Source organism: Habropoda laboriosa, unplaced genomic scaffold (genome assembly GCF_001263275.1).
Source record: "Habropoda laboriosa isolate 0110345459 unplaced genomic scaffold, ASM126327v1 scaffold40, whole genome shotgun sequence".
NCBI lineage: Eukaryota > Metazoa > Arthropoda > Insecta > Hymenoptera > Apidae > Habropoda > Habropoda laboriosa.
Genome location: NW_017100231.1, coordinates 4,000,698 through 4,017,838, shown reverse-complemented (window position 1 = coordinate 4,017,838; position 17,141 = coordinate 4,000,698). Strand labels below are relative to the sequence as shown.

The 17,141-nt window shown below is 39.6% G+C and overlaps 2 protein-coding genes across 2 annotated transcripts in view; one reads left to right on the top strand and one right to left on the bottom strand.

Moving 5' to 3' along the window:
• LOC108571628 (adhesive plaque matrix protein) overlaps positions 1 to 7,543 on the bottom strand; it is a 24,417-nt gene extending 16,874 nt beyond the window's left edge. Inside the window, exon 1 of the mRNA XM_017933712.1 lies at positions 7,360 to 7,543. The gene's annotated coding sequence lies outside the window, so the exon portion shown is untranslated. The remainder of the gene's footprint in view (positions 1 to 7,359) is intronic.
• The window catches only part of LOC108571629 (N-alpha-acetyltransferase 15, NatA auxiliary subunit), a 67,391-nt gene that overhangs the window by 20,685 nt on the left and 29,565 nt on the right, over positions 1 to 17,141 (top strand). The window lies entirely within an intron of this gene.

The window sequence follows — 17,141 nt, the reverse complement described above, 5'->3', positions numbered from 1 at the left end:
GTATGTTGAAGACAAATCTCTACATTAACTACTTCTTTTCTGAAAAAATTTTACTCTATCATTTTATAATCCTTGTTTAAAAAAGATACAATTCTTTGGTATTCCAGTAATTGTGCAAGTGTTGCAGAGTTTCAAGAATTACTATTCTACGAAAGACTGAATACTATAAATTTTACTTACAAATTTTGCCTAAATTTAAAAAAAAAATTTTGCATTCTAACTTTACAAGATGTCCACTCTAACATCTACACTGTAGCAATTGCACAAGTGTTGCAGAATTTCAAGAATTACTATTCTGCGAGGGGCTAAACACTATAAATTTTACTTACAAATTTTGCTTAAATTGAAAAAAAATTTTCCATTCTAACTTTACAAGATATCCACTCTAACCCCTACACTATACTAATCACACATGTGTCGCATTCCTATTCTACTCAAAATTCCAATAGATCTCCACTCACAAATTTTCCACCACAATTGTAAATTCCAGCCTAATCTCAACACCAACAACTTCCTTCCCGAGAAACCGCGATCTATCCTCGTTGCAGCAACGTCACATCTGCAAACCAATTACACACTCTCCATAATAATCCTCCTCGTATAATCATTTCTCGTTTAAGTCAATCGTCCGACGATTCTTTTGTCAGCGTAGCAGCACAGTATTACAAATCGAACAGGTTTAGCCAGGATGAATCACGGCGCCGCGCACAGATGACGAGGACTTCGCGTGCGTTTCGTCGTTTCTTTTCCCCCTTTGGTGACGCTTTTTTTCTCGCCCAACTAAACGTCTCAGGATTCCCACGTTTAGCTCTCTCTCGACCCCATCGCGCCCGCGACACGCGCAATTAAGGGGCAAGATGGACGCGCGAGGGAAAGCACCAGTCGACGACTACGAAGGTTAAGCCAAGGTCCGCGTCCACGTATTTTTACCCATCGTTCGGTTGTGTCCCTCGAAGCAACACCGTGCTGCTTCTCCCGGCTACTCCAGATCGCGGCGAGAATTTATCGTCGAGGCTCGACGCGCTGTGCTCGCCCCGTTCCTTCCATAATTTATCGCCGAGCCTCGACTTTTATATTTTTCCAGCGGGTTCTTTTACTTTTTGTCAGATTAAACTTCCTCTCTTCGGCCGGGGAACGTCACACGCGTGGAATTTCGCACTGTTCGCAGAGGATCGCGTTCGCTGTTTCGGGTCGATGGTGTACGGCGGCCATTTTGGGGAACGCCGCGGTTCCGCTGTTTCGGAGGTGGATTTGTGAGATTTTTGGGTATTTTTGATGGTGTTTTGCTTGGGTTGGTTGATACGGTTGAGTATTGGGATGTTTTTGAAGGTTCAGTGGTGATTTTTGGTATATTTGGGTAGATTTTCTTTTGCTTCGGTTAGGTTAGGTTATGTATTGATACATTTTTGAAATTTTAGCGATGATTTTGCGATACTCTTGGGAATATTCAGTAAGTTTTTCTTCTTTCCAGTGGAGATCGTAGAAAAAATAATAAATACTGTTAAAAAATCTATCAAACTCATTAGGCGCCTCTTTAGTATTAGTAACATCATCCAGGATGCTATAAATTTTACTCAAATTGCAAAAAATTTTTTTAGACGTGTCACTTCCCTAATCAGAGCTGTCAGCTTGCAAAAATATACTTTCTTTTTACTATCTTCCACTATCTACCACAACAAACAGTTAAACTCCGAATCCAAGAACTTTGCTTACACCCTATACATTTCGACACAAATCGCAACAGAAGAAAATTCCCCAATAAATTCCAATTAAATCGCTCAAGAACCCGAACACATTTCTGAACTCCAAGAAAAAAAGCATCTTTCTTACACCTTATACATTACCCTACAATCTAGCATTTAATCCAAGCCTATCCCTCTAATTTAATTACAATAATTCATACCTATACACCCGTTGCTCTTATAAATAGATTTGAATCGATCTAATTGCAAATTCCTTCGTTGGGAAACGCGTTTCGACCCTGTTCCCGATGATAAACCGTTCAAATACTTTTTACCACGGACGTGCCGCTTTCTCTGTGCGGTCGCCGTATATTTTTTTTTTCTCCCCATCCCTCGGCGTAAAGAGCAAATTGCACAAGTTGATAAGTAGTTGCGGTTCCGGTGCTCCAATCGGCTCGATTCCACGCGTTCGCAACACAAACCTCCTATATCGATCGTGATCTCTCTCTCACTTTGGGTCGATAGATCGGCGGTGGTCTCGGTCCACGCGATAACTCGGACGAGTTGTTCGAGAAGAAAATTAGATTTCTAGATCGTAATTCGCCTCGCCTCGCCTCCTGTGAATCGCGATCTCTTAGCAGACCTGTTGAAACAAGGACGCGTTGCTCAATCGACCGTCAACACACCAGAGAGGTTCACGATGCTAATAATCGCGAAACGGGCACGATCGTTTGTCACAATTCCGTTTAATTGCTCCGACGATCGACGGATGAACATCGTTTGACTACGCTTAACCTTGTCGTTTCTCCTGCCATGAATATTCATCTCGGGCAATTGACACTTTGAAAAAACGTGTCGAATGTAAGTTTTCATCAGTTTTACTGATTAACCCCTTAACCTATAGCAACCTGTCAGACTCGTGGCAAAGATTTTGGCCAAGATGTGAGGGAAATAGTTATATTGGTAAGAAAAGTTCATTGTAATCCTAACTTTCGTTTGAATTTGCAAGACCGGGGATTACTAAATGTTATTAATCCGTAACAGGTTAGCTTTCGTTACCTGGCACAGCAGTAGAGCAGTAAATGGCTGACGCTTAGATGCGCTGTCAGAAAAGAAATCATAGGTTAAGGGGTTAATTTGTGTTTGGGTAGGCGGTTCGTTGAAATGCCCGTTTTAATGGGGATGTTAGTTGATTGATAGGTAATATGCAATATACAGGGTGGGCTGATTTAGTGAAATTTTAATTTGGTATTTTATGTTACTCGATTTAATATTTGTAAGGAATAGGGTGATTTATGGAAGTGTAATATACAGGGTGGACAGGTTACCTTCTTTTAATTATTGTGGTACGAGAAGATTTTTATACGTAATTTGGATAATTTCAAAAATTGAATAGAGTAGAAAAAATGAAAGGAAGCTTCGCTGATTTGATTAAAAATTTTAGAGTCCAAGGTCACTTTAACGTCATACTGTGCATGTTTAAATGCAATCAATGTCTGCTACAACAGCCGCTACAAAAAAATAAACATAAGTGGCTTTGAGAGAAACGAGAAAAATTGCAGTTATGAAAAAGCAAATCACAAATTTTTCTTGACAAATTATAATTATCGAATTTGAAGAAGAAAATACTGAAATATCAAAGTCGAGAGCAAAGGGTTAATTCGAGGTTAACGCGCCGTTTAATCGCGAGTATCGTCGAGAGGCTAAATTTTTTCACCGTTCGATGACTTGATAAATAATTTCCGATAACGTATATTTGCTAATTAATTTGAACGTATCACGGTATCGAAGCTGATTCTGTAAATTGGTGGGAACACATTGCGGCGTATTCTGTTTCAATTTGCTCGCAAAGTGGTTACGCCTAGCAATTTAACTCGCGGAATGGTTACAACTCGAACGTAGAAAATCACGTAGGAGGCACCTCAGCATCAATCGTCTTAATTACTCTCCCAAGCTGAATCCAATCATGGCGGTAAGCATGAATCCCGGCGTGGTATAACTCGCAGTTAATGTTACCGTTCAAGCTTTGATCCGCCTACTCGTCGCTGCTATTACGAGCCACGTTATCCCTCCGTAATCTATCAATGGGACCATCAATTCTTTAGTGTGACAAGAACGCGATGAAGATTCTCACACGTGCTTGTAATCGGCGAAATATTCGTCGATAACGTGTAGAAACGTCCTCTTCGAGAGAAGATAGTTAAATTGAAATTCTGAGGGGATTTACAACGGGACATCTCGAAGCGATAATTATCTGTTTTGATGAAATTTTGGTATGCAGTAGTTCGACACGTATTTTTCGTATTAAGAATCGTCCACATTTGTGGGATGAAAGTTGTTTTGGAAGTTGATTGAAAATCTTTGCCCCGAAGTTGTGAAGATTATTAAGGAAAGGAATTGAGAGGAATTGAAAGATAAGGAAATTGCGTAATTTGACGAATTTTGTAGTTTTCCCCGACAAATTTAAAAAATATAAAAAAATAAGAACGGAAGTTTAACAGACAAATATGTTTATTATCTCTGTCTTTGGGAGCGATTTTCTTCCCTTCGATGTGAACGATTGCCAGTTTAAAAAAATACGTGTCGAATATTTTTTTAAATACTACAATATCCCGAAGTTTGGTCAATATCGGTGGGAATTGAAGGGAAAGATAAGGGAATTGAGTATTTGACGAATTTCGTATTTTTCAACGACAAATTTGCAAAATAGAATGTAAGAAAGAAAGTTTAAAAGAAATATGTTTACTAACTCTGTCTTTGGGAGTGATTTTCTCCCTTTCAATGTGGACGATTGCCACTAAAAAAAAATACGTGTCGAATATTTTTTTTAATACTGTCATATCCCAGAGTTTCATCAATTTTGGTGACAATCACTCCCAGATTTTCCCCTGTCGGTCACAAAGGAAAATTTCGAAACGATCTCAAAGTGTACCAGAAGTAAAACTTGGCGTTACGAATCGCTGAACTTACGGTTCAGCTCTCACGGATCGCCCGAGATATAGATACGTTCTCTCAAAAACCACGCCACCGTCGGTTTTTGCCTTCGTTTTCGTCGGTGCAGTTATGTCAAAGTGAAAGCCACCGGTAAAACGTTGAATAGGAAACACGCGTTAATGACAAATCCGTGGCAATTAAGGGGCAGAGACACGCGAACCGGAGATCTTGTCGTGTGCTTACACGCGTCGATCTGCCGGAAATGAAGGCTTTCGCGAGCATGGAACCGGTGACCGGATATTCTGAACCGGCGCGATCCAGAAGACGTGAGAACTCTCCGTGGATCTCTTTTGCCAGCTGAACGAGCAGAGAACTGTTCTCCTCTCTTATTTTCCGTATGTCGCCGGGGATTTTCACGACGAACCAGTTCTCCAATCGACTTTCCGCGTTGGGGGATCGGGGGAAACCGCTTCCCCTCACTTCGAACGAACAATAATAATCCACATCCCGTTTCACGCTTCTATTGGGTCGGTCGAAAAGTTTCTGCGTAACATCTGTAACTCTGGGCTCGAGACGGATAAACATGATTTTTCGTGTGTTCGGAGAAGATTGAAAGTGGGAAAAAAATTGGTGAAGATTCGACGAGCAAATTTCAATGGGATTAACTTGGAGTTTGTGTATGGAACAGGATCTAAGAATGACGATTCGTGGATTAGTTGCTTGGCTTCGATGCGGTAATAGACGAGAAGTTCAGAAGTAGGAAAAATTCAATCAATTATCGATCAATTTAGGTCAGTTTAGAAGGATCTAACGGTGATTATTCGTGAAATAATTATTAGGCTACGATGCAGTAAAGGATGAATGGTCTCCAGTTAAAAAATGATTAAAAAGTACAAAGGAGAAATTTAAAAATAGGAAAGAGATGAACGAATTCAACTGGGATCAATTTAGAAGGATCTAACAGTGATTATTAGGGAATTAATTGTTTAGCTTCGATGCAGTAAAGGATGAATGATCTCCAATTAAAAAATGATTAAAAAGTACAAAGGAGAAATTTAAAAATAGGAAAAAGATCGTCGAGGATCTTTTCGAAGGATCTAACGGTGATTATTCGTGAAATAATTATTAGGCTACGATGCAGTAAAGGATGAATGGTCTCCAGTTAAAAAATGATTAAAAAGTACAAAGGAGAAATTTAAAAATAGGAAAGAGATGAACGAATTCAACTGGGATCAATTTAGAAGGATCTAACAGTGATTATTAGGGAATTAATTGTTTAGCTTCGATGCAGTAAAGGATGAATGATCTCCAGTTAAAAAATGATCAAAAAGTACAAAGGAGAAATTTAAAAATAGAAAAGAGATGAACGAATTCAACTGGGATCAATTTAGAAGGATCTAACAGTGATTATTAGGGAATTAATTGTTTAGCTTCGATGCAGTAAAGGATGAATAATCTCCAATTAAAAAATAATAAAAGAGCAAAATTTAGAAATAGGACAGAAATTCGATCGTTGGATCAACTTAGAGTCTATAAACAGTGAAGCTTCCAAGGATAATGATTCGTGATCTGTAATACTTATTCATCTTTATTAAGACGAAATAAAATAAGTGTGTAACTGCTCTTCGATTAAAAATTACAAAATATCTCCTTTTTCTCAAGATTCACGATTTCGTTCACAGCCAAGTATGTCATAACTAATTGAAACGATTCCAAAATTACCCCGAAATCTGGAACTTGCGTTCATCGCACCAGCACAAAGATCACCAAAATTCCAATTTAAAAGTCCTCCAACTTAAGATCGCTGAAACCTACCGATCTACCCGTGTCCACGATAAAACCCACCGTTTCTCGGAAGTGTGCTAATAATATATTATACTAATTCCCTAGACAAGAAGAAAGGTACTATAAATTCGATCAACCGGTAGCCAGCGTGCACACGGTAGTCGTATTTTATTATCGAGTACGTCTAAATGTCACAAGTTGTACGGGAATGTTTCCTGTCGTCGATTTGTGAAAGCTCTCGAGCCACGTACGCTCGAATAATATCAGTCAAGAGTCCGTCGTTGATCGTTCATTATACTCCTCGTGTGATCCGGTTCCTCGGCGATCTCTCGTTTAATCACAATTTTTCTCTCTCTCTCTCTCTCTATCCACGTCACGCGACAATTACCACGCGTGCACTCGTTCTGCAAACTCAGAAGATAAAACAGAAAAAAAAACGATCCTCGATAAATATTCATAGCGTAGAAAAGCGCAAGGACTTCTCGTTCCTCGCGAACACGTGTGAAACCGCTACTCGACTGATGATTCACGAGAGAAGCTATACGTCCGTTATATAAATTCCACGGAGCAGTGTGCAGCCACGGAAACGCGCGAATTCTGTCCAGAGGATTCGATTACCGAGAAACCTACGTATGCAAATGAAATTCCCGCGTCCTACCGTCAGAATAGACACGAACCTTCGATATCCTGAACACACTTTTCATAAAAAAAAAAAATAATTGATTCACACTACCAGCCACGTGATTAGATTTAGGATTTTTCAAAGGAAAAAAGGGGACTCACGATCTTCTTCGAAGCTTCCAATCCACCAGTGGGTGTAATCTCCGTGAGTGCTACTCGGAGCACATCTACGTTCGATCAGCCGCACACGCGTCGACGACGAACAGAGCAACCCTTTTTTAGGGAGACCACCACACGCGACTATTCTCTTTTTTCTCCTTTTTTTTTTTCCACTCACTCTGTTGTGTCCCGCTGCACTTGGACGACGATGAAGAAACGAGTAACCTGACGGTCCGCGTGACCGCAGATCTTTATATCGCGGTGGATCCTACTGGCCCTGCGCCAGTGTCCCACTCTCTCGCGCGCTGCAACGAGGCCCACAGCTTTGTGCTTCTCGAACAGTCAGACACCAGCGGTGGTGTGTGGTGTTACAGACTTGGTGTGTTGCACCGACAGAGAACGAGTGTGAAGAGGAAGAATAAAGGGACACGGTGTAAAAGAGGCTAAGAAGAGAAGTTGGTCGTGTGTGTCGCGAGGTTCTCCTACGACTGCCGAGCCAGACGATCACGTTGTTCCGCTTGCACGCCTCTTTCACCCTTCCTTTTTGCGCCCGATACGCCCCCTCTCTCTCTCTCTCTCTCTGTGTTTCTGTCAGTTGTATGTACCGTAGCCACCACACGCCGGAATATCGGTTCCTCCACGCCGACCTGACGAGAGCCGCGATCGTTGGAAAACCGCGGAGTTTTCCACCTCCAGCGATTACTCCTACGCGACGGTTGTGTGGGTGATGTTTGGTTCTGTTGGGGCTTGTTTGTTTGTGTCGTGTGTTTTGAAATGGTTTGATTGGGAGGTTTGTGAAGGGTTGTTTGTGTGACGTTGGGGTTGGTTTTTGTTTGGAGGTCTGGGGATGGGAGGGTTTGTTTGGAGTCGTTTGGAGAGGTTTGGGTGAAGATGAGAATGTAAGGATATGTTTTTTTTGAATTTTCAGGTAGTTGATTTATTTTTTATTCAGTTTGTAATTGGGGTTTTTTATTGGTTTCCGATTTTTGGTGGTCGAGTTGATGTTTTTTGGAGGTTTGGGATGGGAGGGTTTGTTTGGAGAGGTTTGGGTGAAGATGAGAATGTAAGGATATGTTTTTTTGGAATTTTCAGGTAGTTGATTTATCTTTTATTTAGTTTGTAATTGGGTTTTCTTTATTGGTTTTTGATTTTTGGTGGTCGAGTTGATGTTTGGGGAAGGAAGGGTTTGTTTGGAGTTGATTGGAGAGGTTTGGCTGAAGATAAGAGTGTAAGGCCTTCTTTTTTTTTTGGAATTTTGAGGTAGTTGATTTATTTTTTATTTAATTTGTAATTGCGTTTTGTTTATTGGTTTTTGATTTTTGGTGGTTGAGTTGATGTTTGGGGAAGGAAGGGTTTGTTTGGAGTTGATTAAAGAGGTTTGGGTGAATATGAGAATGTAAGGGTTTGTGGTTGATTGTACTTTTCTGGAATTTTCAGGTAGTTGATTTGTTTTATTTTTTTAGTTTGTAATTAGGTTTTTTGTTGGTTGTTGAGGGGCTTTTTACGAGCTGCTTGTAACATAAGATGTAAAGGTGGTAAGAGATCAGGATTTTCATCGATCCGTGCTCTCTTTTTATGTATTTCAAGACCGTTCTATTCTGTTCTGTCTCAGTGACCCTGTACAACCGAATATTTATTCGCTTGTGAAACCAGAAATTACAGTCGTTTATAAGTATTTGTAATAACGTTAAAAATAGCAACTAATGATAAGTATAAATAAACTGTTTAGTACTAGTGCAATGATAGACCAAAAAAAGACTGATAAATGTTCCAATGAATTTTCCTCGTAGATACTAAAACTTGACTACTTTTTTACAAAAAAAATTGCGCCTAAAAAAAATTTTAAATAATTTTTCTCCACAGATATTAAAATTCGACATTTTTAAAAATACTTCAGTTCGCAGACTTCGCAGTACCCAGACGTGTATTCCTCGTTTCCACTTCTTTTTAAAGCACTTACCTCATGTTTTGCAAAAAATATTGAAGAAAAAAAAATAGAGTGTTCCTTTATTTTTGCGTCATTGACACTTCACAACTACGAAATGCACGTACTCGTGTGACCGTCGCGATATGTGTTAATACTATTCAAGGCCTGTGAGTGCAAACTCTGTGTCCTTTTTCATGACGTTCCATTGGCATTGCGATTAGGTGCATCTGAGGCGCATGGGAACGCAACACACGAAAGCGGATCTTCCTCTTGCCCATTGTCTTCGTTCAGATCGTTAATAACCAAGCTAATTCGTGTTAATAATTTTTTAGCTAGAAATCTACTTTACTTATCCTAATCATTTCAATTATCCAGTTCATTCATAATTAGTTCTTTTCTTTTTCTCAATTTTCATCGCTGAAAACAGAGGATCGTGTATAAATACGAGAAAATCGTTGGACGAACGTTTGAGAAAGACCACTGTGTAATTCAGTTGAACAGCTTAATTTAAGTTGCGGTTGAGAATTGAGCAATTACTATTGGAATTTGACCCAATGAGTTCAGGCAATAACCGGAACGATTTTGTTTTATGACAGTCTTTGTTAAAGCCTCTGTATCGTATAATTCTTCAACGAGGGACGCTAATTTACTTACGTGACTTATAGCTAGCTGCTTCTGACAGACGAAGACGAATAAGCTGTTCATTCTTTTGATAAATTAACACATCGACGAGCGTGGACTGTTGCTGCTAAATTACTACCGTTACCAAATCTTTTCTCGTGTTATTCACCCAGGATTGACAAAGTTCAGACTCGTCCTTTCGAATTATCGGGTCCTCCACGAACCAGCTAAACATTCATTAAACATTACTAAAAAAGAAACACATATATATGCAGGATTGAAAGTGAGGATAAATAAAAAATTTTTTGGGACAATATTTGCGTCGGTTTTTTCAATCGAGGAGGTCAATATTGACGTTCACGTGTTCTGCAAATTGGTCAATCTGTCAGATGGACTCCTTTGTTGATAGAACAGAAATGGAGGATTCTTTGAGTATCGAGCAAGATCAGTGTGTCTACTTCATTCTCAGCTTTAATCCTTAATTAAGTAGTTTACGTGATTTTTCACGAATGCCAAAATTATCAACCAAGATCAACGTCCCTCAGTTAAATAATTTCCAGGATTTTTCACGAATGCCAAAATTATCAACGTGTTCGTCTCATCCTCAGCTTCAATTCTCAATTAAATAATTTCCACGATTTTTCGCGAATGCCAAAATTATCAAGCAAGATCAACGTCCCTCGTTAAAATAATTTCCCCAATTTTTCACGAAAGGTCAAAATTATCAACGTATTTATCTCATCTTCAGCTTTAATTCTCAGTTAAATAATTTCCCCAATTTTTCACAAATTCCAAAATTATCAACGTGTTCATCTCGTCCTCAGCTTCAATTCTCAATTAAATAATTTCCTCGATTTTTCACGAATGCCAAAATGATCAAGCAAAACCAACGTCCCTCGTTAAAATAATTTCCCCAATTTTTCACAAACACCAAAATTATCAACGTATTTATCTCAGTTAAATAATTCCCCCAATTTTTCACAAATTCCAAAATTATCGCTCAAGATCAACGGCGTCCCGTCTAACTCATCCTCGTCTTCACTCCTCAATTAAATAATTCCCGTGATTTTTCACGAATGCCACTGATGCAACGTTAGATACGATCTCACCTGTAAACGGAAACGAGCTTGGAAAAACCTGCTTTTTCAACCGATCCACGGGTGACTCCACGAACAAAGTATTCGCTCACGATCTCCTCTCTGTCGCCTCAAGATTCTTGCTCGCGATTTTACCACGTAAATAGCCACGTTACGTCGCGCGACACGCGCTCTTTTACGTAAAAAAAAATTCTTACGTGTCCTTCTCATTAGACAGCGTTCTTTCGCCCGTGGAGGATTTAATGTCTCAATCGAGAGAACGTCGGCACGAAAAGGAAGAACCAAGTCGATGGAGAGAACCGCACGGTCCGCGTTTCACGAGCGTTAAATCGGCTAACATTCTTCTCTGGTAGGCTTATTAGGCGACCGACAGGCGATCGTGTGTCTTTAAACGAGCACGGAAACGGGCACGTCGAGAACCGTGAACAATTGTGCCACTCAGGAATCACCTTGCGTGAAACGTGGCCCACGAGCAACGCATGTTAATTGACGTGCAGCCTGATCTCGCTTAATAATTGTCGCGTGTTTATATTCCCCACTTTCTGTCTCTCTCTCTCTCTCTCTCTCTCTCTCTCTCTGTTTCTTTTTCTCACCTTCTCTCTTTTATCGTTCCCCGTTCATTTTTCACTTGTCGCTGCTCACTTGAACGCGCCAGCCTGTGTAACAGCCTAACGAGACGCAGCTTGGCGTTCAGATACACTCCTGATGGCGTGAATGACACTGTTACCGGCTTGATCTTGCCTCTTGATCTTTCTCGGTGATTTTCTTTCGTTTTTTTTTTTTGCTTGCTTTTCTTCGGTTGGTTCAAACGGGGAGGAAATTTTTGTAAGGTAGAATGTGAGACCTTGGAATTTTCGCGATACTCGCTCCTTCTTTGTTTCGATATACTGGTCCGAGTTTCTTCCGGGTGCAGCATGTGATTTCTTGTCGGTAACGATCTCGAGAGCGGTTGTGAAGATCTTGGAGATTAAATTCTTCGGATTGAGTTATTGAATTTTAGCGATGCTCGGGGTAGAAGGGTGTGTAAATTGTTTATTTCACACCTTGAGGACGATAGACTTATATACACTACCGGCCAAATGTTTCGAATCACTGTGCGTTGCTGGTTGCACAGAAATTCCCCCGAAAAGCACTTAGCGCTTACAATAATTTTTTCACGAATTTTTCACCATTCGGTCAATCGACATGAGGTAAAGTGCTACTGATCTCCACAACATCAATTTCAAATCGATAAAGAATTAGTAGCAGATTCAGTGTCAATATAAATTGGTACGTGATTCCAAACTTTTGGCCGGTAGTGTGTGCGTTCGTGAAAGCCTATGAAGACACTGTTGCGAAGTAGTTTTTAGCAGTAAAAATAGTTAGAGTGATTGTGAAGTCAATATGTAATTTTGATGTGATTTAGTTTGAAAGAAGAAACTGAATTAGTGACTGAATTCTGTGTTATACAAGCAATCTTCAACATGGCGTATAATCCTTGGTCCGCAAAGAATTGCAGATGATTTTTCTAGAGAAATTTCGCGATGGAAGAAGATCGTAGACGGTGGGTGAAAAGAACGATGGTGGATCTGGTTTTGGGGGGTTATATTTTTTGTGTTTATTTCTGAACGAGTGAATGACACCGTTGGCTATCTTTACTCGGCACCCAAATATGGCAGCGAAAGTGTTGATACGCAAATTTCGGGAGAAATTGAAAAAAAAAAAAATGTCTGTCTTTTAATACTAATTTGCATATTTGCATTTACATTAAAAGATTGGGAGTTATTTTTAACTGAGGGATAGTCTGATGAGGTCTGTCGAACCCCAACACCTTCATTTTCTTTCTGTTAGTTTTACGATCGTTGCAGAAATTATTTCTAATTATATTAATTTTTCTAGTATTTATTATTTTCCATTTCGTTAACTTTTTTTTAGTATTTTTATTCTTAATTTTTGATTTCAAATTTATTTTCTTTTCGTTTATAATTATTATAAAAATGAAATCACAGAGACCCAATTTATCTCACCTTGGCAATTTTAAATTGCCATTATCCTCCGATCCAGAAATGAAATTTCAGTGACTCGAAGCTTCGAAACAGTGCAAACAGAAAATAAGAATCATCCTATATTCCGAAAATATCAAATGTTACTTGGAACGTTATCAGCGCAAAATGCAGGCAAACCTCGTTTCCCTTTGAATTTCACCGAAACTACCAGCGCCTCGATAATAATTTTACAATTGCCAATCAGAAACGACCTGCCTCGTGAATTCTACGTTGTAGAACGAACTTTTCAAACGGCACGCGCGTACAAGTGTTTCGTTATGTCGGTCACGTGCAATAAACACGAACGTGCGCGGAAGTTCGGCCCACTTGTCGCGTACGAGACCACGAAATTTCGTTGGTCAACGTTGACAAAGTGTTCCGAACCGCGAGAACGATCGATATATATATATTTTCTCTCTTCTCGAGGTCAGTTTCTTTTTTTTTTTACACATTTTGTACCAGTTTCGAGTTCGCCAAAATGCCGTGTTCTCCGCTCTTTATTGCGGAGTATATTCACGTTATTTTTTCTCCATTTTTTTCGGTACGAGTGAAAAGAGAAAAAGGAGAAAGTTGAATTATTTCAAGAAAAATCCAAGCAATATTTCGTTTAATAAATTTTCTCGAGTTGTTTCTAAGCAAAAATAACGATCGTTTTATTTCACTTCTTTGTTTATCGTCGTTCATAAATAATACTAAAATATTATATAAACTTGACCTCGAAAATCGAGCCAGAAATAAAATTCCTAATTACATTATCAGCGATGATTTTCTTACTTCCGTATGTCACACGTTGTGCAAGAAGGGAAGATAACGATTAACGACGCGGAATTGTTTCGCTTCTTCTTATCATTATTTTTATAACACACGTTCTGTCTTGGACAATTTTCCAAATGTAAAAATAGACTTATATCATCCGAGGAAAAATATCAACATTATTTCACATGTTCCGTCATTCCTGCGATTTAAAACATCTTAAGGAAAAATTCTCGAGAATCCGATCACAGGTTTCCCCGTTTTATTCACTTTTCAGTGGTATTTTCGTCCAAATATTCGCAACTTCCAAGAAATTACTCCTTATTCCGTCACACTTTTGTAAAAATTCCTGCATTCCTGAAGACACAAAACTTTCCAAGTCAGAAAATGGAAAGAAGACCTCAACAACCAGTTCCTCCACTTCAGCATCTTTGAATCCATCTGAAAGAAAGAACAAAAAAGAAAAACGAATGCCAACAATCTGGGCAAAAACTGCATCGCAATCGAACAGAACTGACCTTCGTTTCTCGTCAATTTCCATTCTCACCCAATTCAGACACCGCAGCGTGGGATCATCCTCGTTCTCCAGCTCTGTGTTCAACATATTCCCATGCATCGTTCCTAAATAACAAAAAAAAAAGAAAAAAGAAAGGAGAAGAAATTCTACAACGATCCGAGTCGAAAAAAAGATACTCATTCCTACGTTCACGATTATTCAGCTGCATCCTTCTGGTCTGATCTCACGTCCATATTTGCCAGAACTCGTCACGATTCATCTCTCTCCTTCTCTTCAATCGTGTCGTCACATCCTGTACGCGTCTTGTAACGTCGACGACGCAGCGTGTTCCACTGACGACACCGTCGACCAACGAACAGTGACGCACGTCCTGAACCGCCGCTCTGCACCGGTCAGATGGTATTTTTAAAGTATAACCCGATTGTTCCATTCACGTATTTTCCCAGGAACGTCCTGAGTCAGCCGAAGTGTGTGTGCGTGCACGCCTGGCCTCCTCTGTCGTCAATTTATTCAGGTTTGCTGAGTAATTGCTTTATTTCTCACTGTGTACAGCTTCTGGATACAATGTGAACGGTGGCCCTAGTTCAGGGGCCAAATTGTTCTGTCCCCGAGTCAAGGGCCGGACCAAATTATTAACCCTTTGCACTCCAAGCATTTCTCCGTAAGATGAATAGTGGAACTTCTGAGAATCCAAAGTTTTGTTTTGAAAAATAAAAACAAAAGGATTTTTAACGCTTGTAAATTTACTTGTTTCTATTTCTTCTATTAATTTGCGTTATTTTGATAATATAAAAACACCTGAATTTTGCATTTTAAAGTTCTCCATGTCGCCATAACAGCGCCATTGGAGTGCAAAGGGTTAAATAAAATAAATTAATATTAAACGAATTAAAACAAATTGCTACTTCGTATTTCATTTATTTATGATATAACGCTTTGGTATAAAGCTCTGCGTCAATTTTATAATATAACGAACGACGTAACAGTTCAATGTGAAGATTGAAGACAAACTTCGCTGAAATAGGTTAGGTCCGGGGGGTTGCCCATATGTGAACTGGACGGACATCCCAGCCGTCGCGGTAACCGCGGGAATTACGAAATAAAGATACATTTGCCTGACAGCTAACATTGTGCTTGTTCTGTGAATTTTGCGTCCTACTTGCGTCTTTGTAATTGAAATACCACATTAGTAATTTATCGCCTAAATCCAGTAGACGTCGTGAAAACAGTTCGGTTCCTCGATCTGATCTCTTCTCTCTGCGGCGAGATCGCGGAAGGTCTGTCTGTTTGTTTCGATGCGGCGTGGCGTTTAAGTTGTAGGTGAGTCATCTGAGAGATGCGAACGCGTCTTTCGTTGACGATTTTCTGGCGCCACGCGCTGCTCCCGGTGCGAAATATTCGCCAGACTTCTTTTTCTTCTGAGACGAAAGAGATTTTTTGACGATTCAGGGGGGACGAGAGTGTTGTTTTAAATATGTTTCGAAGCGTTCGAATAAATTCTTTCGCGTGGAATGAATCTTTGCTTTTTGTTTATTTACATTCTTTTTAACGTTTTAGAGATCCTTGAAATCAATTCCACATTGGGAATTGTAAGTAGGTTTCGTGAAAGCAACTGTACTGGTTCCGTATGTGATCGTTGCAATGTTTGTTTATTTATTTATCGACAGTTACAAACGAAAACGGAAAGTTGATACTTCGTTACTGATAAAGCGCGCGAGTAAGAGCATTTTGATGATATACAGGGTGTTTCGTTTATAGTGGACATCCAAATAATTTCCACTGCTATTGAAAGTAAAAAAAAAAATTACTAAGTGAAGTTTATATAAATTCAGAACGCATATTTGATGATGATAAAAAAAAATCTATCCAAGGTCATCTTGAAGGTCAGTCCAAGGTCATGGACACATTTTGTTGCATATTAATATTTGTCGCGACCTTGAAACGACTTTGAACAATAAAAAAGCAACGAAACGGGAGAAAATTATGTTAAGATACAAAAAAATATCGGTGACCTTGGAATGACCTTCAAGGTGAATTTGGAAGAATTAATTTTCACCGTAAACTCTTTCGATCGTGAGTTCAACGGCCTTGTAGTGACCTTAAACGATGAAAAAGTATTTCAGCGATTTTTCTCTTACTTTGCCACCAAATGCAAGCGGGACACCCTGTATATAGTAATAGTTACAGTTAATATGAACGTTCATGTGTAAACGAAGCTTCGAAAGCGGAGACATTGTGTATAATAGCGAAAGTAGGAACGGAGAACTTGATTGAGCTGCAAGGTTTGATGTTTCGAGAGAGAGAGAGAGAGAAAAAAGTTGGAATATTTCTTCAACCGCTAGTTTTACCTTCTATATAGCACGATTTGAGTCGTTAACCGTAAAACCAGTTGATTATGAGCAGATTGTGAAATATGATTTCTTTCTCTGTCCAGTGATAACAGCGGAAGAGAAAGGGCCGGTAAAAAGTTTCCCAGGAGATTGTTGAATTTTTAAATTGAACGTCGAATATTTTCTCCTCGACGCTCTCTCTCTCTCTCCTTCCTCTTCCGGTTGAATTTCATTTGGAACTTCAGCAAATCTTCGCGATTTCTGTAACGATTTCAGCGTAGGAAAATGATCAAACAAATATTCGTTCCAGTGATCACGAAAGGGTTAAAATTGCAGAAGCTTCAAATTTCCCCCGATTCGCTGAAAAAATTGCCCACTTACCTACCGACGAACGCCTCCGCCTCGTCGAGATCCTCTAATTACCCCTAATTAACCGCTGACGCGTCTCACAAGATGCACCAGCCGCGAAATAATACGCGGCTTCCTGGATTTTCTTCTCTGGAACAGCGAGTACAACAATAACCCAGGGAAACTCCGAGAGATTTTCTTCGTGGTAATTTCGTGAGAAACGAGACCTCCGCTGGCATCGATCCTCTCTCATTAACACGCGCCTAACAGACGTGTCGGACAAATGTTCCTCGCGTGTTCTCTGAAACGTAGTCCTCGACAATGAATAAGCGTGGAATAAATT